A 20,063-nucleotide genomic window follows, 5' to 3' on the forward strand; every position below is an offset into this window, starting at 1 on the left:
CAGATATTGCGCAGAACCCTCAAACTCCCAGGCCTCTGGTATAGGACCCGAGATTGAGGAAGACACATACCACCCATAGGGGTGAGGGGGGAATTTTTTTTATATATAATATTGTTAAGCAAATTAACACACACAGCCCCTCTTCTTCCCCAATAAAACAGTAGGGCTTTGCTAAGTTCTTGTCAGGCCCAGCCCAAGAACAACAACAAGGCAGTCCAGTACAGTAATGTTCCTTTATTAGCTTGCACCTAATAGACAGAATCTCGCCAGACTAAACCTATGCTAAAGCAACTAGTGGCTATACCCCGTGAGACTCTAGGGGGGGCAAATACAAATACAAATATTGGTCATAATATACATATGCAGCAATGGGAAAATATGTGGTCTAAAGGATTAAAATTTACTTTATAACTTGAAAGAAAATTTCTATAAAATGGTGTATCGATGGTATTGGAAATGTAACCAACAAGAGGGGTTGTTTTACCATATGTGGTGGACATGTAAAATTGCAAAGAAATTTTGGACTCAAATACAAATGTTGATTCAGAGCATACTACAAATACAGATCCCATTTAAACCAGAACTATTCCTGTTGGGGATAATGGACTTTCAAATAGGAAAACATCTTATTAGAATTACTCAATACATGATTACCGCAGCAAGACTTCTTTATGCACAATTTTGGAAAACCCAGACACTACCAACAATACAAGAATGGTTGTTAAAACTGATGGAAATGGCAGAAAATGACAAGCTGACTTGCCTATTAAAAGAAAACTCAAACAACTACTACCTTAAAGAATGGAAACCATTGATGGACTATTTGCAAAATGCAGGTGGGGTGAAGCTTACATGGGGATTTGAAGATTAGATTATAAATGTAATGGGATATATTTAGACAAAGAATTATTCCTATTTAATGTATTAAAAACTAGCACTTATCATAGCCTTATTATTTCTAAGACCAGAGATAGATTGGAAGTTATCTATTTTTCATATCTTTTCTTCTTTTACTTTACCTTTTCTTTTTCTTTTCTTTATATTTTGTATTTCAAATTTTCCTTTTCATTTCTAACTTTTAAATATGTATCTTTAAAATCTCAATAAAATATTATAAAGAAAATAAGTATGGAATGACAGCATTCATTCATTACAGTCCTCCATGATTTACACAATAAGACCAAGTACGTATAGCTTGATTGGTTTTGATGTTGTACAAACTCAACCATTGCTGTGTTTTTCAATAAATGATAATAGTTTGTTAATCATAATTAATATTATTTAATTAAATTATGTAAGGGTATTATTCTATCTATTTATTTTGCCTTTGAGTCAGATTTTACTTGGGGCAACTGCATGGACAAGTTTTCTAGGCAACATTTTCAGAAGTACCTTGGTAAATTGCCTTCTCTGTAGGGCTGAGAGGGAATGACTGGTCTTACTGAATGACTTAAGGCAGGACTGGAACTAGTCTAGCACCTTAACCACTAGTCCAGACTGGCTCTCATGCTTTATTTAATAGACCATTATTAAGTCAAGCATAGCTTAGTACAATGTGTGAACTAGGACTATGTAATCTTAAAATATTGGTTGAATGATAAAAGCCATAAGTAGACCTGTATTCATTTAGTGGGCTGCCCTGCTTCATTTTGGCTGTAGCTCCTTCCTTTCCAAAAAGCTATTTTTTTATGGCTAAGGGATCATCTGGAATGGCATTTGATTTAGCATAGGAATGTACACCTGAAATGGTAAACACTATTGTGTTTCTAATAGTGATTTTGCACTATTCAATTACACAAATTCAAGATAATTAGCATTCCATTATGGTCACACACAGCACAGCCTGTTCTGCTGCAATATATGTAAACTAGCAAGTTTGTGCTAAGAGTTGTTATTATGATATGGGGTGCATAAAGTAGTAAATAAATACTTAATTTTGGATTATATTTTTGTTACACAATTTAATTTAAAAATACCTTTAAAATGGAGGCATACACAAATGCAACTACATTCACTGTATTATTTGTCAGAAACTGAAACTGCCATGGTCTTAACAATGACAATATAGGGAGGGAGTATTTGTTCAGTTGGATGGTCCCTGCATTTTCTGAATATTTATTTGGTGTTCCATGATTGCTAAAAGTTAGAGAAATACTGATCTAGCATGACAAAACATGTGGTCAGATAGTTTAAGCTATCATATCTGGATTGAAAAAAAAATCCAAACAACTCAGTGGTAACAAAGAATGTTTTCAGAATCTCTTTCCTGCCATCTAATGATCATCCAGATTTTTGCAGCCCAGATTTGGTAGCACCAAGAAGTTTCAGTAAAGTGTCTTGGCATCATACTATCATGAATTTGCTAGAGTGCAATGGAAAACCTATAGGCCTTCATGTATTGTTCAATTATAACTCCCAGTAGTCTCAGCCAAGAAAGCTAATAGAGAAAGCTGGAATACTGGAAGCTGAAGTTCAACATTTGGAGACCCATCATTTTTTCATCCCTGCACTTTGCTCTTCTGCTAAAGTCTGAGTACATAGTTAAATATATCTCCAAAATGTACCCATTAGGAGATACAATGAAGCCAGTTGGTATGTGTTAAAATTTCATGTAAGTTCTGTAAAAACCTTCAGGGTAAAGACAGTGCATTTTTAATTATTATTTCTGCAGGAATAAAGTACTCATTTGAGACTCAAGTGTACTTAGGTCATGCACAAACCTGCTGTTATCTCTTTGTTTATTAGTGCAAATTGGCAGCAGAAATTCTGTCCACTGAAATAAAGAGTAAAACACAAATAGGATGTATATTTATTCATATAACTTTTGGGGTGTTGTTTGTGCTGTTGTCTTGGATTCATAGGATATGTTTTAAAAAGCTTAGCAAAGAGAACTAAAGAAGCCTGAGGACGCTAGATTCCTGTCTGTTGAAGATGTGTTTTTTTCCTACTTCCTGACACTATTTCTGTATTTTGTGGGACAAAGAACCAAGGGACAAAGAAACTTTATTCCAAATATCTTGGATGACCAGTACTAATGAATTATAACTTCCTCATCATATGGCATTTGACATCATTTTTGGTAAATTTGTAATAAGAATCCCATACTAGAAATTATGATGGGAAAGGGAGGAATCATGCGAGTAAGACTGTCCCATTTGAATATACAAAATCTCTGTGACTCTTTGACTAGAAAGAGGGGAATTGTTATATATATGTGAATCTCATTTCCAAGTGGTGAGATGCTGGGGATTCACAGAAGATCACAAGGGGCTTGTGGTATTTCTGTAATATAAAATGCAATTTATATAAAGAGGCAGAATATAGAATGAGGGTTCACAACATTAATGGACCAATACATTCATGCTTCCCATCAAATTTCTGTAGGAACCTTTACTGTCCTAAGATTTTCTACACAGGATAAAATCAGCTCTCCTTCCTTTTCAGAAAGTCTTTTTGATATAAACCTTAGGTCTGCTCTTCACGTGTAGTTGGGAAAACAAAATTAATCCATCTATCGTATTTTCTTCTACCTTCTAAATCCATTGTTTGGTAGATACTCTACCAAAACATTATTAATATTATTATGTTTTAGCCTAATCTAAACCAAGTCTTTATACAGGATCCATTAGTTCAAAATAATAAAAGCATCAAATACAAAGAGGAATCAATCAGGAACTTGAATAATTAAAGAAACAGAGTTATGGATGAGATTCATAAGGAAGTTTGAGAACAAGCGTGTCTAAACAGGGGTAAAAGAAGCCGCTATTCCCATTTTAATGAAATCATGACCACTGTAGCCTCTTAAAGATACAGTAGTAGTTAAGGGAGTTGTCACAAAATGTAACACTGCTAGCCTCCCTTCCTTCCACAATGCAAGTAATGAATATCCTACTAGTTGTCTGGATTTTCACAGCCCAGATCTGGTAGAATAAAAAAAAGAGGGGGGGGGGGGAAGAGAGACAGAGACAGAGACAGGAAAAAAAAAAGAGAGATATACATACGGATATGGATTGGGAGATCATATTATGGAAGAATCCAGGAGTAGGATCCTTGCACTCTATAGTTATGTGGCATTAGAGAACCAAAAGACAATAAGAAACTGCCCCTCCAACCTTTCACATAGAATCCTTAGCATGACTAAGACCAGCTTGGCCCTGTCAGGAAAGGACAACCACTCAAAATTTGCTTCCTCTCCTCTTCCCTCCAGCAGAAAAAGAAATCTACTCCATGTGATATTTGCAAAAGCCCTACTGGATCAGACCAAAGGCCCATCTGGTCCACCATCTCATTTCTCATAATGACAACCAGATGTCTCATATTAGGGCTACCATATCTGGGCTGCAGAAACTAGGATGACCACTAGTCAGCAGCAAAGAGATACTAAAAAATCCAAACCCCTTGCTGCCATCTAGTGATCATATGAGGGTTTGCAACTCAGATTTTGTAGCCCTAAAGCTACTCATTTAAAGCATTGTTCTTCAGCTAGACAAGTTCCTAAAATGGCTTACAGATCCATAAAAAGAAATAATGTTGATCTTCAGGTGTGCAATCTTAAAAAACATGATTCAAAAGGAAAAAGAAATGAAGAGGAGAAAAGATGGTGACTCTGATTGCTTCTGTCTACAATCCAACACTTATGTTTTATCTTAAAAAGGATACACAAAGGAAATGTAACCATAATGCTTTTATCTTATACAACACTTCCCAAATAATTTTAAAAAATTAAATCAGAAAATAATATACCTATTTTAAGTTATTCTACCAGAAAACAACAGAAAACAGAGCAAGCAGTTATTGCATTCAAAACTCAGAAACTTTGTCATAATATTTAACACACAAGATCCAATTTACTATAAGTATCCTGTGCTTGTTCTTTGTTTTCTTACAATGTATTAATTAATCTATAATGATAGATTTCCACATTTTTCTTATATGATCACTCGTAAGTATGACTGGTGATTTTGAATTTGGAATATAAGATTCTTTATGTTTTTGATATACTGTATAACAAGGAATAATTGGGTGATATACTGTATTAACAAGGAATAATTGGGTGCAGCGGAATTTTGTATCTTAAAATCTCTATTATCAGATCCTTTTCTTCTAATTCCTTTTTGCTAAGTAATATTCCCATTACAGATAAATGAAAAGTCCATTTCCAACAAATGCACAGATATTTATTTATCATTTATTACCACAGAAGCAATACAAGACTTTGCCATTGTCATATGATGAAATGTATGAATATTGCATCACAAAGTTTGCCTATTTAAGGGGAAGTTTTCCCCTTAAATGGTGGGCTCTTTTAATAAAAACATCTTTGCCTTTTTCAAGCTTAGACTCATGATACAATGATATCCCACTAACTGCAGAGGACGTGTCCCACAGTGTCACCTCCATCTCATTGCCAGCCCACTGCTGAGGTCGCCTAAGTTGGCTTTTATTGGTAATAAACGTTATCATAGTTATTGACAAAGAGATCCGGTTAATCAGCACAACTAAAACATTTTAAAATATTCAACAGTCATCATATGTAAGCAAAATTGCCAGTTGCCACAAGAGGTCATTTGGTCTGTGGTGATGACCTTCTTATCCTTGACAATAAGTAACAAAATTTTGCCACAGAATAGGTGAATTTAGGCTTTCTATCCACTTACATAAAATTCCCCAATGTGACCAGGAAAATTCTTTAATAATAGCGATCATCTCAAATTGGAATAAGAGACCCAAATGAAAAAAATATGTTCCAAAGATTAAATCATACCCGATCGATATGGGCATTCCCTTTGCAAAACAGAATTTGAGGGAATTTGTCCTCCAAGATGGCTGAAGGGAAAACATTAAAGGCAACTCTGGAAAAGGCCGTTTTATAATTGAAGTAAGAGTATACAAATATTTTGCAGGTGCAAGCCTTTGTATTTTCCTCAACAATCAGGGGATTTTTGTGAGTTGGCTCAGTTCCCTGAGGCTGGCTTTAGCTGTTCTGATGTAGGTATGATTTCCCTTTTATCCAGGGATAAGGCCTGCCAGGCAGACTAGCTACAACACATGAACGAAGAGCCTTATAGCGATACAATTTGGGTTGACAACTGGTTCATCTCCAATTTCCCTCCTGTCCAGCAGCTTTCCACAGTGTTGTTTTGGCTATGAGGGAGACCAGAACTCAGCTTTTGCCCCTAGTTGTTGTATTTTCATGGGAATATCCCTACAAAGTAGTCACTGCCTTGAAGCAAGAGTCAATATATCCAAAAATTTAACACCTGTTTCATATATACTAAAATCTCAAACTCCAGCTCTTCAGCAACATTCATCTAGCAGCTGCATCTGGGCTGTACAAACCCAGATGACCAGGAGATGGTGGTAGAGAGAGACCAGAAACTCTAACACTTTGCTCCCATCTAATGGTCTATAGGTCAACAATCCTGGGGTGAAAAATCAGAAAATAATTCATTAGATGGAACACCCAGAACATACAAACACTGCCCTGACCCACTTTCTTCATGGCAATAGGTGGCAACTTTTCCCATAGTTGTTGACATTGGACAACTGGAATTTCAGCCAGGGAGACCACCAATCACTGCCCTCACAGCATTGTGCCATAGAGCTGTATAGATAGCAACAAGTTCAGCTCCATTCTAGATGCATTAAGAGCACACTGGGGAGAGCAGCATGATTTATGACAATATGATTTCCTTTCAGCTCCAAGATGGGAGAAAAGCATGGCAAAGTGGCTATGGTGGGTGAACCACATCATGTTTTAGAAATAACTGAAAGTAGGGCATTCAATAGAGTTGGTGGTCCTATTAAACTGCATTACTTGTCTTCTCCTCGGTGCTCCTTCATCATTACCTTCACTGTCCTGTTCCTTGGTGTCTTTCTTTTTTTCCTATGTTCTTTTCAAAGAGACCAACTTCATTAGTTTATTAGTTATAGCATATTGCTAGGTCCTGGCAATCCATATGTTATCCCTACCAGCGTGGTGCTAGCTTTGTCTTATTCCCAAGCCATAATTTGCACAGCTTTCCTGCTTCCCATACTGCCAAACACCTGGTTCCATAAAATACAGAAGAGAGCAGAAAGATACAGAGCAGTATTATACTGGCAGCTCTTCCTGTCACCGCAACAAGGGCCGAGTTCCTTGAAGCAGCACAAGCAAGGAAAGGCTATCTCTACATACCAGCCAACATGGTGCTGCCTTTGAAGCGCTGGAAATGGCTGCTTTTCCTTAGGGATGATGGCATCCTCTCTCGGGAGAGAGAATTAGGGCTTGTTCATAAAGCTATTTAAACCTGAAAATATCACTATGCTATACACCTTCTGGAAAGGAAAACAAAATCTAAACAGCAACAGAAAGCAGTGAGGAAGTGTCCAACGCTCTAAGTTTTTTACTCTGAAGATTCTGTAGTCACCAAATCTTGCAAAAATATGCCATTTTCCAGCATGGGCCAGAGGTTCAAAGCTCCAGTTTCTGAACTCAAAGGGTTTTCCATATCTATTGGGCCTTACAGAAACAGGAAGAGCTGAAACAGCAGCAAGGCAGGAGAAGTGTGAAAAGCCACAATGCACTTCACCATAGAAGCTAATGTAGGTTGCCCAGAAAAGATTCTACTCTTTGAGTATTAGATGTAGAAGATAACTAGAGTATATTATATAACACAGGAGTGGGGTATGTTTTTCACTCCCATCTTACAGCCTGCGCTGGCAGGGGTAGAATTCTTCAACATCCAGAGGGGAGTAGGTACTTCTGCCAATAAACTTTTTTTACTTTCTTGTTCATCCCAGCTTTTCTTCTTCTTCTGTGTTAAAAGGAAGATGAACATTCCAAGATCATACTGGAAAATAGTAGGTGATATCATCAGCCTGCCTTCAGACATATCAGGGAAATAAGTCAAAAGTCATTTCAAGAAGAGGGATAGCTAAATATAGAAATACCCACAATGGAGAAGTGCATTGTGAATATGGCAGAACTTGCAGAAATGGCTAAATGGACTTGTTTGATTAGGGAAGGAGCAATAACTACTTTTATAAAAGACTGGAAACCCTTTATGGACTTTTTGCTGAAAATGGATAAAAATGAATTGGTGATTTCTGGATTTATTGAGTAAAAAGGGCTGTATTTGGGAAGAAGGGAACTATGTTACGTAATTTGGGAGAGTGGAAACAGTATTAACTATGTTTGTAATTGCTGCAAAGAAGATCAGAAGTCGCATCTTTAACTATTTTTTTCTTTCTCTTTTCTTGATCTATACTCTTACTCACTTTTTCTTCTATTTTTCTTTTTATATCTTTTTCTCTTTTCTTTTTAATTTTTTTGTAGCTTTTAACTCTGTAAAAAATTTCTCCAATAAAATGTATACTAAAAACAAAAAAAGAAGCGGGATAGCCAAAGAATAAAAGCAAGTGTCCACAGCTGGAAATTGTAACACTGCAGCCCAACATGTCCAGAGAGGACACCAAACCGGGGAGATTAGTCATAGACAAAAAATGTGTCAGAGACATTCATAGGAAATGGATATTGCATCAGAATGACAACAAGCATGTGGCAATGTCATGATGCAAAACCCCATGACTTGCAACAGATGTCAGGAAGAAGGGCGGAGTTTGCACTATCAAGTTATGATGCATGTTTTGTCACTCCCTATTTCCCCCTGCAGACACTTATGTGAGAGATAAGGCTACTGTGTGAGATACGGCTACCTCTTTATAAAAACTGAATCTAGTTGAAGGGAAAAGACACCTGCAGTTAAGACGACCCCTCCCAAAGAAAATTGGACAGGAAAAAACCTCATCTGTCTCCATAACTTTATTCACAGCAAATCCCTCCCAACCTTCCCATCTTAAAAATAAATTATTTAGGGGAAAGACTATTTTCCCTTCAGGGAAACAGAACCTTAATGTCCCAGTTGGAATCGATTACAGCTGAGCAAATAATAGGTAGCAGAGTCAGGCAGCTAACTTATTTCCCTTTGTATTGAGAATCCCCAAGAAGATGGAATATTTGATTTACATATCTTCTGGGTAGTCTGTCTAAGTTCTAGGACTAATATTTTATTTGTATTTACAGGGAATTGTCCAAGCTATTGTTAAATGAGTAGGAGAACTAGGTTTCATTGCCAGATAACATATAGAGAGAGTGTGAAATGAACCAGCCTTGCTGGCTGTTTTCCAGAAGAGCTTTGCTGGCTATCACCCAAAATAGTTTTGGCAGCAGCCATGTCAGCAGCCAGGATCATCACAGATGGCTATCACCATGATGCTCTGCTTGTAAGCTTTCCAGATGCATCTGGTAGATTATCACTAGATACAGATTTTTGGACTGTGGAGGGTCCTTTCCACTCATCCAGGAGAGCAACTCCATGCATCCCTACCATATCAAGCCAATTTCAATTGTGCAAAAGTGTCCCTAGTCTAGAAACCTCTCATCAGCTATCTGCTGATTAATCAGCTATCCTTGACCTGACAATCAGATGTTCTTGATTTGATATTCATCAATAAGGAAGACATAGTTGACAAAGTGGAAAGAGAAAGTGACAATGCTGGAGTTCTTGATGGGAAGGGAAATCAAATCGGAGCATATCTTGGACTTCAAAAATCATATTTTAATAAGCTCAGAACAATAATAAGTAGAATACATAGGAATCCACAGGATTTTGCTGCTTGTGTCAAAATGAGCAACATGCCATTGCACCACTAGCTCCACTTCTCTGGAACATGCATTAGACTTCACAACACACATAAGGGGTGGGGTTTGCATTGCAATGGCAGAACACTACTTCTGCCATTCTGCCTCCCCCCGCCCCCTCTGTAGATGCCACTGCCATGATAGGAGAAGCTAATGGAGAAAGGATCTCAAGATGGATCAGAATGCATAAAGAAGGACGTAATAAAACATAACTGCAAACAATTCCAAAGAGGAGGAAAAATGGAGGCAGCCAAAAAACCCAATGTGGGTACACAGAAAGCTTCGTAAGTATCTGAAAAGAAAAAAAGAACACATACAAGAAATGGGAAGATGGCCAAGTCAAAAAGGAAGAGTACAGACTAGAAGCTCCAAACTGTAGAGTCAGTGTCAGGAAAGCAAAGAATCAGTATTCCAGCTGCTCAGTTAAGAAAACAAATGCTAATAAAGAAAAGGCTTCTATTTTGGTTTAGACTTTTCTGACAAAAAGTTGTGTGTTCTACAAGATCAGGCAATTGTGAAGGACAGAACAAAGAGACAAATTTGAAACTTGAGACTGACAGAAATAGGGTTGGGAATACCTTCTGAATTAGTTTAAATCTCCAGGACCAGATGAATTCCATCCTGGGATACTGGAAGAACTAGCAGACGGTCTGGCCACATTCTTATGTATGATCTTTAAGAAATCCTGAAGAACATATGACTGGAGGAGAGTAAATCTTTCCCTTCTCTTCAAAGAGGGGAAAAGGAAAGTCCAGCAACCTATGGATCAACTTATCTGGCTTTGATACTTGGGAAGATTCTAAAGTGGCTTATAAATAGATCTGTCTACAAACACCTAAAACACAGTGTTGATAATAACCAGAAGTCAGCAAGCATTTGTGAAGAATAAATCTTGCAGCATCATCTTATCTCACTTTTAAATCAAGTAACTTCCTTAACAGATTGTGGGAATACTATAGATATAATATACTTGACTTCAGCAAAACACTTCACAAAGTATCCCATGATATGGTGATCAGAAAGCTAATGAAGTATGACTGGCATGCCAATAAAGTGGATACACAGCTAGCTTGAACATCCTCCTCAAAGAGACTTAATCAATGGCCTCTCCTCAAAGTGGGATGCCATAAGAATCAATACTGGGTCCTCTACAGTATTTAAAGATTGGGGTGAAGAGGTGGAAGGAAGGCTATCAGATTCACAGAAGATGCAGTTGAGTGGGACAGTTAAGACTTTAAAAACGTTGATGGTGGAAGAAATGGCCAGAAAGAAGTCAAATTAAATTCAACAGAAATAAGTGCAAATCTCTTCATTAGGAAACAAAAAAATAGAGAAGTATAAGACCAGGGATCCCTTGATTAATAATGGTACATGTGAAAAAGATCTTGGAATAGTAGTTGATTGCAAACTGAATAGGAGCCAATAATGTATGGCTGCAAAAAAAAAAAAAGGCAAATAGAATTTTAGTCTGCAGTAACCCAAGTATAATTCCCAAATCACAGGAAGCAACAGTCCGTTCTTTTACAGTTTTTTATCTGTAATCGTTTTTATGTATTTATTCTTTGTAATTGTTGTACGCCGCCCAGAGTCACCTTGTGTGAGATGGGCAGCTATATAAATATGATAAATGAATGAATGAATGAATGAATGAATGAATGAATGAATGAATGAATGAATGAAATTCTGCTTTGGATAGGCTGCTCCTCTAGTAATGTAAACCACCCAGACTTGCAGCAGTGAGATGGGCAGCTATATAAATTTAAGAAATAAATAAAGTTTAACAGTGGAACCAATTGCCCATTGAGTTGGTGGGCTCTCTTCCATGTACGTGTTAAACTAGAAGCTAGACAGCCATCCGACTAAGACAGTGTTTCTCAACCGTGGTAACTTTAAGATGAGTGGACTTCAACTCCCAGAATTCCCCAGCCAGCCAAGCTGGCTAGGGAATTCTGGGAGTTGAAGTCCACTCATCTTAAAGTTACCACGGTTGAGAAACACTGGTCTAAGATGTTTCAGTTGTGGTTCCTGCACTGACCAGGAGGTTGGACTGGATGGACTAAAGCAGGCCTGCACAACATATGGACCACAGACCGCCAAGCAACCTTGTGCGCCCCACTGGCATTTTTCAAAACTTTAATAAATTCACCGCTGCCAAATGTCACACCACCAGGAAGGATCTGCCATCACTACCCTGAAAGACATGCTGCTAAGCACCCACAATGCCTCACCAACGCCACCAGCTCCAGTGCTGCCTCTGCACTGCTAGTCACCGAACCACTGATCCACATGCCACGCATTCCTTTGTGGCCCACGATTCTTTTTATCAATGTGGCTTTTCCCCCTCTACAAGTTGTGCAGGCCTGGACTAAAGGGTCCCTTTCAACTCTATTATTTATGCTTCCATATCCTAAGTGTGAACTTCTTTTATATATCTACAGCGAAAGCCTGGACAACCATTACATGGCAGAAAAGATTCTAAATCTGCTGCCATCTAGTGGCCATTGGATTTTTACAATCCAGAGACAGTAAACCCTAATTCACAGTTAATCTGTCCTTTTAATACAATTTTTAAGTCTTTTTAAAACAGACAAAATGAAGAGAAAAATAACTGTTGGAACGTTTTACGTGTGAATCTGCTTATTTGGGAACCTGGGAAATACCTACCTCTACTTTGGTGCAATAGGGTTTTTAGCATACATATTTGAACATTCAGTATTATCACATAGTGTATAAGTGTTAGCCATTATGAATTTTACCATCATAGAGGTCTTGAAGTATAAGACTAGTGCTCTAATTCTATGCAAGCAAGCTTAACTGGGATTCATCAGACTGAACACACTGAAATGTACTGTTGAATAAATACATAAAGTATTGCCTGTACATGTAGAAGTTGGAATACATTATTTCTGTAAATATTTCATATGCCCTCCCTAATGCCAATAAATATGGTGGCAGAGAATGTGAATAATTATGTTAAAAGCTGAGGAAAATGTGAGGCATAAACACTTGAAAACATTAACTCAGATCCACAGCTTCTGGTATGTCTATAGATGCTTCTTTACCTCAAAGGAAGCAGCAGCTTGGTACATAAATCAATTTGTGCCTTGGAATTGCTCCATCATTGAGAAGAATAAGAAGCCTTTCTCTGGCGAGTGAGTGTGGGGTGCAGATTCTTGCACCTGCAAGGGGTTGCGATATCAAGATGATTATCTGGGCAAAACACTGGAATCTCATAATAGCATTGCACAAGCTACAAACTGTCTTTTCAATAGAAATATTGGCTCGGTTCCCAGTCAATCCAATCCATACAGCACAGACACAGAACAGACCTTTTGTTATGAAAGGCAGAAACTTTAGTCACCTTGCTGTAAGTGCCAGAAAGCGAAGCTGTATTTTCAAGGTAATTTAATTCTCATCAGTGGTATTCTAAACACACTCTCAGCACATGATTTATGATCCGATAAAAAAATACAGCCTGACAGGAAGCTGGAAGATAATTCAAAGATTTTCTTACATGACGTGTTTTGTGTTGTACGGTAGGCATCAGACTTCCACCACCTGTTTGGGTGTTCTGAACCGCAAGTTCCACTGACCGTGTTTGCTCCAAATGACAGAACTCTTGCCCAGTGGACCAGTTTGAGGAAGGCTGAGGTGCGCTCACATGCCCCATTTTGCTACATGTCATTCCTGGCGATCCTGCTTCCTGCCCTGTGCAGTGAAATAAGACACCAGCATTAATCATAAAAGCATCCACTGATGGAACACCAATTGGTGATGTTTCCCTAAGGGCCGTTTCACCTCCATCACTTTTCCATACTGACAATACCACTTTTCAAAGGCAGCATTTCTATAAAGGAAGGGAAAAAATGGCACCGTGTATAAATCACTGTATTTGGTCTTTGCAAATGTCCTACTGCGTTTAGGATTCCAGCAATGTCACCTTCTTTAACATCTAGTGGGAAAGTGCTGCGTATCCACAACCAAATAAAGGACAAAGCATAGGCCCAAAGCTAACAGCCTCCTTAGGCTGAAGCGCAAGTGCTCCAGAAAAGCAATTCAAGTGTGCGACGCAAGAGAGGCAGAACCAGAGACGCGCATTTCTCACACTGTACAGCAGGGGAGGAGTGAGCGGGCGGGACAACTCGTTGCTAGGATTCCGAGCTCGAGTACACGATTGGCTGCCAACACAGGAGCGGAAGTTGGGGCTACAGTAGGAGCGGGTGTTGCTCTTTGGCCCCGGAAGTGCTTCTAGGAGGCCTGGGACGCTACACCGAGTTTGAATGAATCGGGCTGATTCATCGCGGCCCGGCTGAGCGGAAGGTGTCGGCTGGGGAGAGGCGAAGTGGGATTTCAGCGGTCACTACGGCGGCAGGTAGGTCGCGTGCGAGCCACCCAAGCGCCTAGAGGGTTGCAGCGCGACCGCCGGGCTCTGCTGGTAGCAGAAGGGAGCCGGTCCGGCTCGGCGCAGGAGCTCGGCCAGGCTGTCTCCAGGCGGGGCACGGGTGGCCCCTTTTTGTCAGGGGGCCACTGGTTATCCCCCCCCATTTGTTCGGGAGTAAGACTTGCTGAGGAGCAGGCACCTCTGAGGTCTCCTTAAGTCTCCTTTCAGTAACAGTGCGAGAGCATCCCAAGAGCGAGAGGCCTTCCGTAAAAAAATGCCTGCAACTTCACGGAGGTTGCGAGGAAATAAAGTTCAGCCGGACGGAGCTCTTTTCCGAAAGGCGCCTTATCTTGACCCGCACCCCTGCTGCTGCCTCTTCGGGGCCACTTCGGTCCAGAGGGATCTCCAGCACGACGCTGGACTTCTAAAGTCTTCCTCCTGGCGCGGTTGAGGAAAGAGGTGCCTGGCATGAAACCAGGCTGAGGCCGCCGTTCTCTATCCTAAGCCACGAGCGAGTCTCCTGAATTCATTGGGAGCTAACTTTGAGCGCCCAGGCAGGGTTGCAGTCCCAGCCGCGATAGGATTAACGTTGCTTTGAGCTTGGGAGAGTCTTCTCATAAGGTTGGACCCCTTCAAAGCTGGAGTGATGCAATCACTGCAAAAACGGCAGCTGCTCTTGTCTTGTAGCCGAAAAGGTCTCTGGGTTCAAGTGGTTTCGGAGCAGCTCTTCCGATGCTGAGCAGCTTGGTGTGCCTCACATGACCCGTTCTGTGTGTTCCTCTTAGGAACCCAAAACAAAAACTTTCTGAGGGCCTTCCTGGACTCATAGCTCCTGCTTGATGAGTAGGTGGTAGCTACTCATTTGCACTGCTTCATCTGGTGTGCCAATTGCACCCCTTCCTAGATCTGGAGGCCCCTCAGACAGTCACACCTAGACATCTCACAGCTTGACTACTGCAAAGTGCTGTATGTGAGGCTGCCGCTGAAGACCATCCAGAAGCTTCAACTGGTCCAGAATGCAGTGGCATGGGCATGCCTCAGTATGCCCATGTAATATTCCTATGTTGCGAGCTGCATTGGTTGCCAGTTTGTTTCCAGGTGCAATTCAAGTTGCTGGGCATTACCTACAGTGGGGCAAAAAAGTAATTAGTCAGCCACCAATTGTGCAAGTTCTCCCACTTAAAAAGATGAGAGAGGCCTGTAATTTTCATCATAGGTATACCTCAACTATGAGAGACAAAATGGGGGAAAAAATCCAGAAAATCACATTGTCTGATTTTTAAAGAATTTATTTGCAAATCATGGTGGAAAATAAGTATTTGGTCACCTACAAACAAGCAAGATGTCTGGCTCTCACAGACCTGTAACTACTTCTTTAAGAGGCTCCTCTGTCCTCCACTCGTTACCTGTAGTAATGGCACCTGTTTGACCTTGTTATCAGTATAAAAGACACCTGTCCACAACCTCAAACATTCACACTCCAAACTCCACTATGGCCAAGACCAAAGAGCTGTCGAAGGACACCAGAAACAAAATTGTAAACCTGCACCAGGCTGGGAAGACTGAATCTGCAATAGGCAAGCAGCTTGGTGTGAAGACATCAACTGTGGGAGCAATAATTAGACAATGGAAGACATACAAGACCACTGATAATCTCCCTCAATCTGGGGCTCCACGCAAGATCTCATCCCGTGGGGTCAAAATGATCACAAGAACGGTGAGCAAAAATCCCAGAACCACATGGGGGGACCTAGTGAATGACCTGCAGAGAGCTGGGACCAAAGTAACAAAGGCTACCATCAGTAACACTACGCCACCAGGGACTCAAATCCTGCAGTGCCAGGCATGTCCCCCTGCTTAAGCCAGTACATGTCTGGGCCCGTCTGAAGTTTGCTAGAGAGCATTTGGATGATCCAGAAGAGGATTGGGAGAATGTCATATGGTCAGATGAAACCAAAGTAGAACGTTTTGGTCTAAACTCAACTCGTTGTGTTTGGAGGAGAGAGAATGCTGAGTTGCATCCAAAGAACACCATACCTACTGTGAAGCATGGGGGTGGAAACATCATGCTTTGGGGCTGTTTGTCTGCAAAGGGACCAGGACGACTGATCCGTGTAAAGGAAAGAATGTATGGGGCCATGTATTGTGAGATTTTGAGTGAACACCTCCTTCCATCAGCAAGGGCATTGAAGATGAAACGTGGCTGGGTCTTTCAGCATGACAATGATCCCAAACACACCGCCCGGGCAATGAAGGAGTGGCTTCGTAAGAAGCATTTCAAGGTCCTGGAGTGGCCTAGATAAATGGGTACTCTCACTCCGGTGGGAGGAAAAATGCTGGCGGCGCCTTGCAAAAAGGAGTTGGGAGCAGTTGCCGGTAAGCGCGAAAAACCGTGCACGCCCGAAAAGGGCACGAAGCAACGGAAACCCCGCCTCCTGCGCTCACCAGCTGGGCTCTGCCCTAGGAAGGAGGCTCTGGCAAACCACTTCCGAAAAACAGTTGCCTTGAAAACTGCAAGGACTCGTCCAAGCAGTCACTGCAGGGTCAGCAATGACTGAGCGCAGACAAAAAAAAAAAAAAAGTTGAGATGAACTTTTGATATTGACCAAATACTTATTTTCCACCATGATTTGCAAATAAATTCTTTAAAAATCAGACAATGTGATTTTCTGGATTTTTTTCCCCATATTGTCTCTCATAGTTGAGGTATACCTATAATGAAAATTACAGGCCACTCTCATCTTTTTAAGTGGGAGAACTTGCACAATTGGTGGCTGACTAAATACTTTTTTGCCCCACTGTATAAAGCACTACATTGTATAGGGCCTGGCTGATTTGATCCAGCAGGGTTGGCACACTTCATGTTTCTTCAATTAATGCCATCAGTTGGGTTCCTGGAAGCATGCCTTCTCTGTCTTGGGGCCTACTCTCTGAAATTAAGTTCCCTCCCCTCCAGGTCTGGATGGGCCCACCTTGCAGGAATTTCGAAGGGCCTTGAAGACCTAGCTCTTCACCCAAGCTTTGGTGAAGGTGATTAAAGGCACCTTTAGGCAGTGTGGATTTGTTTTTACTCCTGTCCAGTTTGCAGTATTTTATTCCTTGTTCGTGTTTATTATGTTGTTTTATTCCTTTTAATGTTGTTTACTTGTCAACCACCCATAGTTGTTGGGAATTGAGTTTATATAAATTCTAATAATACTAACAACAACATTTGTTTTGTAAATGTTTTGAGGAAATCATAGACTGGCATAGAAGAAGCCAAAGTTAACTATTCACACTTGTTTCCAGCTTTTACAGGTCCAGTATACAGATAGCCCTTGAGTTACAACAGCATTTGGGACCGGAATTTCTGTCGCTAAGCAGTGCGGTCATAAACTTCAGCATCATGTGACCACATTGCTTAGTAACACAATTCCGGCCCTTCCTGTTGCTGTTGTTAACCGAATCCCACTGATCATTAGCCAAGTACCCCCCCCCCCGACCCAAGCCATTCCTGGCTTGGTCCCTCTCAGTCTCGAGCCTCTGTTCTTCCAAAGTAAGGGACTTCTACCCCTTCAACTCCCACCAACTGTCTCTTGCCCCCCATCTTTGCCCATTTGGCCACCCTGCACCTTGCCTTATGGGGTGGCGAGCAGACCCAGAACTGTGTGGCTCTGGGGCTTCTTGGCACACGCCATGGGTCTGGGGCTGCAAGAAGCCTCTGAGCCTCAGTGCAGCATGAAGATGCAACTGCCCAGGGAAGTTGCAGCCACCCCTGCCCAGCACCACAGTGAGAAGCTGCAGACCCCCCCAAAAGCCCCAGCTGCCCCAGCCCAGGACCAGGGTGCAAAGCTGCAGCCCAGCACTGTGGCACGAAGCCAAAGTCACCCTGCGCTCCACTGCCCCAGCTGATTTTTGGTTCCACTGCTAACAAGGTGTGCCCAGCCTTTTCCTTTGTGAGGCAGCTGCTGGCCATGCAAGGCCTTCTTCCCCAAGTCTCACAAGGAAACCACTACATGTAACCTCAGGAAGAAAGCCTTGCAGGGCCAGCAGCTGCTTCATGAAGGGCCAGACTGGGCATACTTGGTCAGGAACAGAAGCAAGAAAATGGTGAAGGGCAGCTGGGGCAGCAGGGGGCACTGAGTGCCGGGGACCAATAGTGCAGAAATGGCGGGGAGATAGGCAGGTGGGGGGAGTTGAAGTGCCCCTGCAGTCATAAGTGTGGGCGGGCTGCCAAGCACCTGAATTTTGATCATAGTCACGTGATCGCAATCCAGGCACTTGGCAACCAGCTCGTACTTATTATAGTTGTAGTATCCTGCAGTCACGTGATCACTGATTGCGACCTTCCATGCCAGCTTCCCGCAAGCAAAGTCAATGGGGAAGCTGGCAAGGAAGATCGTAAGTTGCTCTCCCTCCTGCTGTTCTTTCTCCCAAGGAGCCCAGCTACGGAGTACAAGATCCCAGGGATCTCATACTTCATAGCATGCGCCTGCGGCAGTCACCCCACCCACATTCAACAGCAGCCACCCCCCACCTGGACGTGTTTGTGCTACGCTGCTGCAGCCACTTACCTGCCTACCAGTCTGCTTACAAGCTGCCCAGGACTTGCAACTTCCTGCCAGCTTCCCCATTGACTTTGCTTGTTGGAAGCCGGCTGGAAGTCACGAGGAGGTCCTCACTTAACGACCTGCAATCCTTGCTTAACAACAGCAATGGGGACTGCTGGGATTGCCATCGCTAAGCGATGTGGTCATGTGACATTGTTCTTTACTTCTGCATTGCTTACTAATGGAAATTCCGGTTCCAATTGCCATTGTTAAGCAAGGGCTACCTGTACTTTAATTTAAAAAATCACTTCCAATTGGCTTTGTTTTAATATACATTCAATTATATATTGTATTAATTTATGTTTCAGTTACTGTTTGGAGTACGTTTATGTGAAGCTTGTCCATCTCATTGATTTAGGACAGGTAAAAAAAGCAATTCTTCTGTTACTCACATTTGCACAAAAACAAAACGTTTTGTGACATAGTGATTTCTATTTATATATCTGTACAAAATTCTTTGATTTCAGTGTAGTAAATGAAGTACACTGAATTACCTCAGGGTTTTTATTTCCATTTTCTACTGTAGCAAGCATCTGTTTTACTCTGTCTCTAAACAAACAAGGAACAAAATTAAGAAATTAAAGAGGAGGGAAGTTAAGCAAAATTTGGGCACCAAAATTATCTTTCACTAGCTGTATGTGTCAGATGTACAACTGACTCTGGAGATTATTTTTGTTAAAAATGCTTGGAGGTCATTTGTGCTATATTCTTATCAGAAAACTCAGTTGCATAGGGTCTAACACAGGTATGTCTACATAATAAGTGTTAATTGGGAGATTTTAACTAGATGAAGAATGAAAACTATTAATGGGAAATTTAATAGAAATTATAGAATGTTCACATTGCTTTGTTGGCTATGCTTTACCCAAGCTTAAAATTCTGAGTAAGGTTTTTGCTTTGAAATAATTATCATGATGCACCATGTGTATAAATATTTACATATAGAAAGCTTAAGGTAATTAGTCCTGCTTGTGAGTAGTTCTTGGTGCTCATATTCATCAGCTATTGATTTTTGACAATTTATCAGCATTATCTGTAAAAACGTGTCCATGTGAAAATATTAAATGCCTTTCAGCATTTAAAAACGTGCAAGCATTCTAGATAGTTAAGGAAAGTTGATAACCATCCACTGTTTAGAATGGATGCTGATCTACAGTTATCTTGACTGTAGAGATGAATTGCAGAGTTTTGTATATCCTGCCAATTTTACATATATAAATTATAAACCAAGTTTTGCCAACCATAATAATGGGATTCACATAACATGCTAAATCAAAACCCCGCAAACAGTCTAAATACACATTCATATTTTTTATGTGTTGCACTAAGCCATGGTAGGCTTAACCCTAGTTTCCTGAATGAACCACATCTGGCTGGCTTCAAACAGCATATTAAGCCAAAATCTTCTACG

General features: G+C 40.9%; 1 protein-coding gene across 4 annotated transcripts in view; it reads left to right on the plus strand.

The window, feature by feature from the left end:
- Window positions 1–13,916: 13,916 nt before the first annotated feature.
- PSMD14 (proteasome 26S subunit, non-ATPase 14) overlaps window positions 13,917–20,063 on the plus strand; it is a 61,322-nt gene continuing 55,175 nt past the window's right edge. For 2 of the 4 annotated variants that reach the window (XM_088146646.1, XM_088146644.1), the window contains exon 1: window positions 13,917–14,054. The gene's annotated coding sequence lies outside the window, so the exon portion shown is untranslated. Of the gene's footprint in view, window positions 14,055–18,960; window positions 19,016–20,063 lie in introns of all 4 variants that reach the window. The other 2 variants (XM_088146647.1, XM_088146645.1) reach the window with 2 other exon arrangements.

The sequence above is a fragment of the Python bivittatus genome, unplaced genomic scaffold (genome assembly GCF_059951505.1).
Source record: "Python bivittatus isolate LINGU-HERP-01145 unplaced genomic scaffold, Pbiv_v1 ctg000480_np1212, whole genome shotgun sequence".
Classification (NCBI taxonomy): Eukaryota; Metazoa; Chordata; class Lepidosauria; order Squamata; family Pythonidae; genus Python; species Python bivittatus.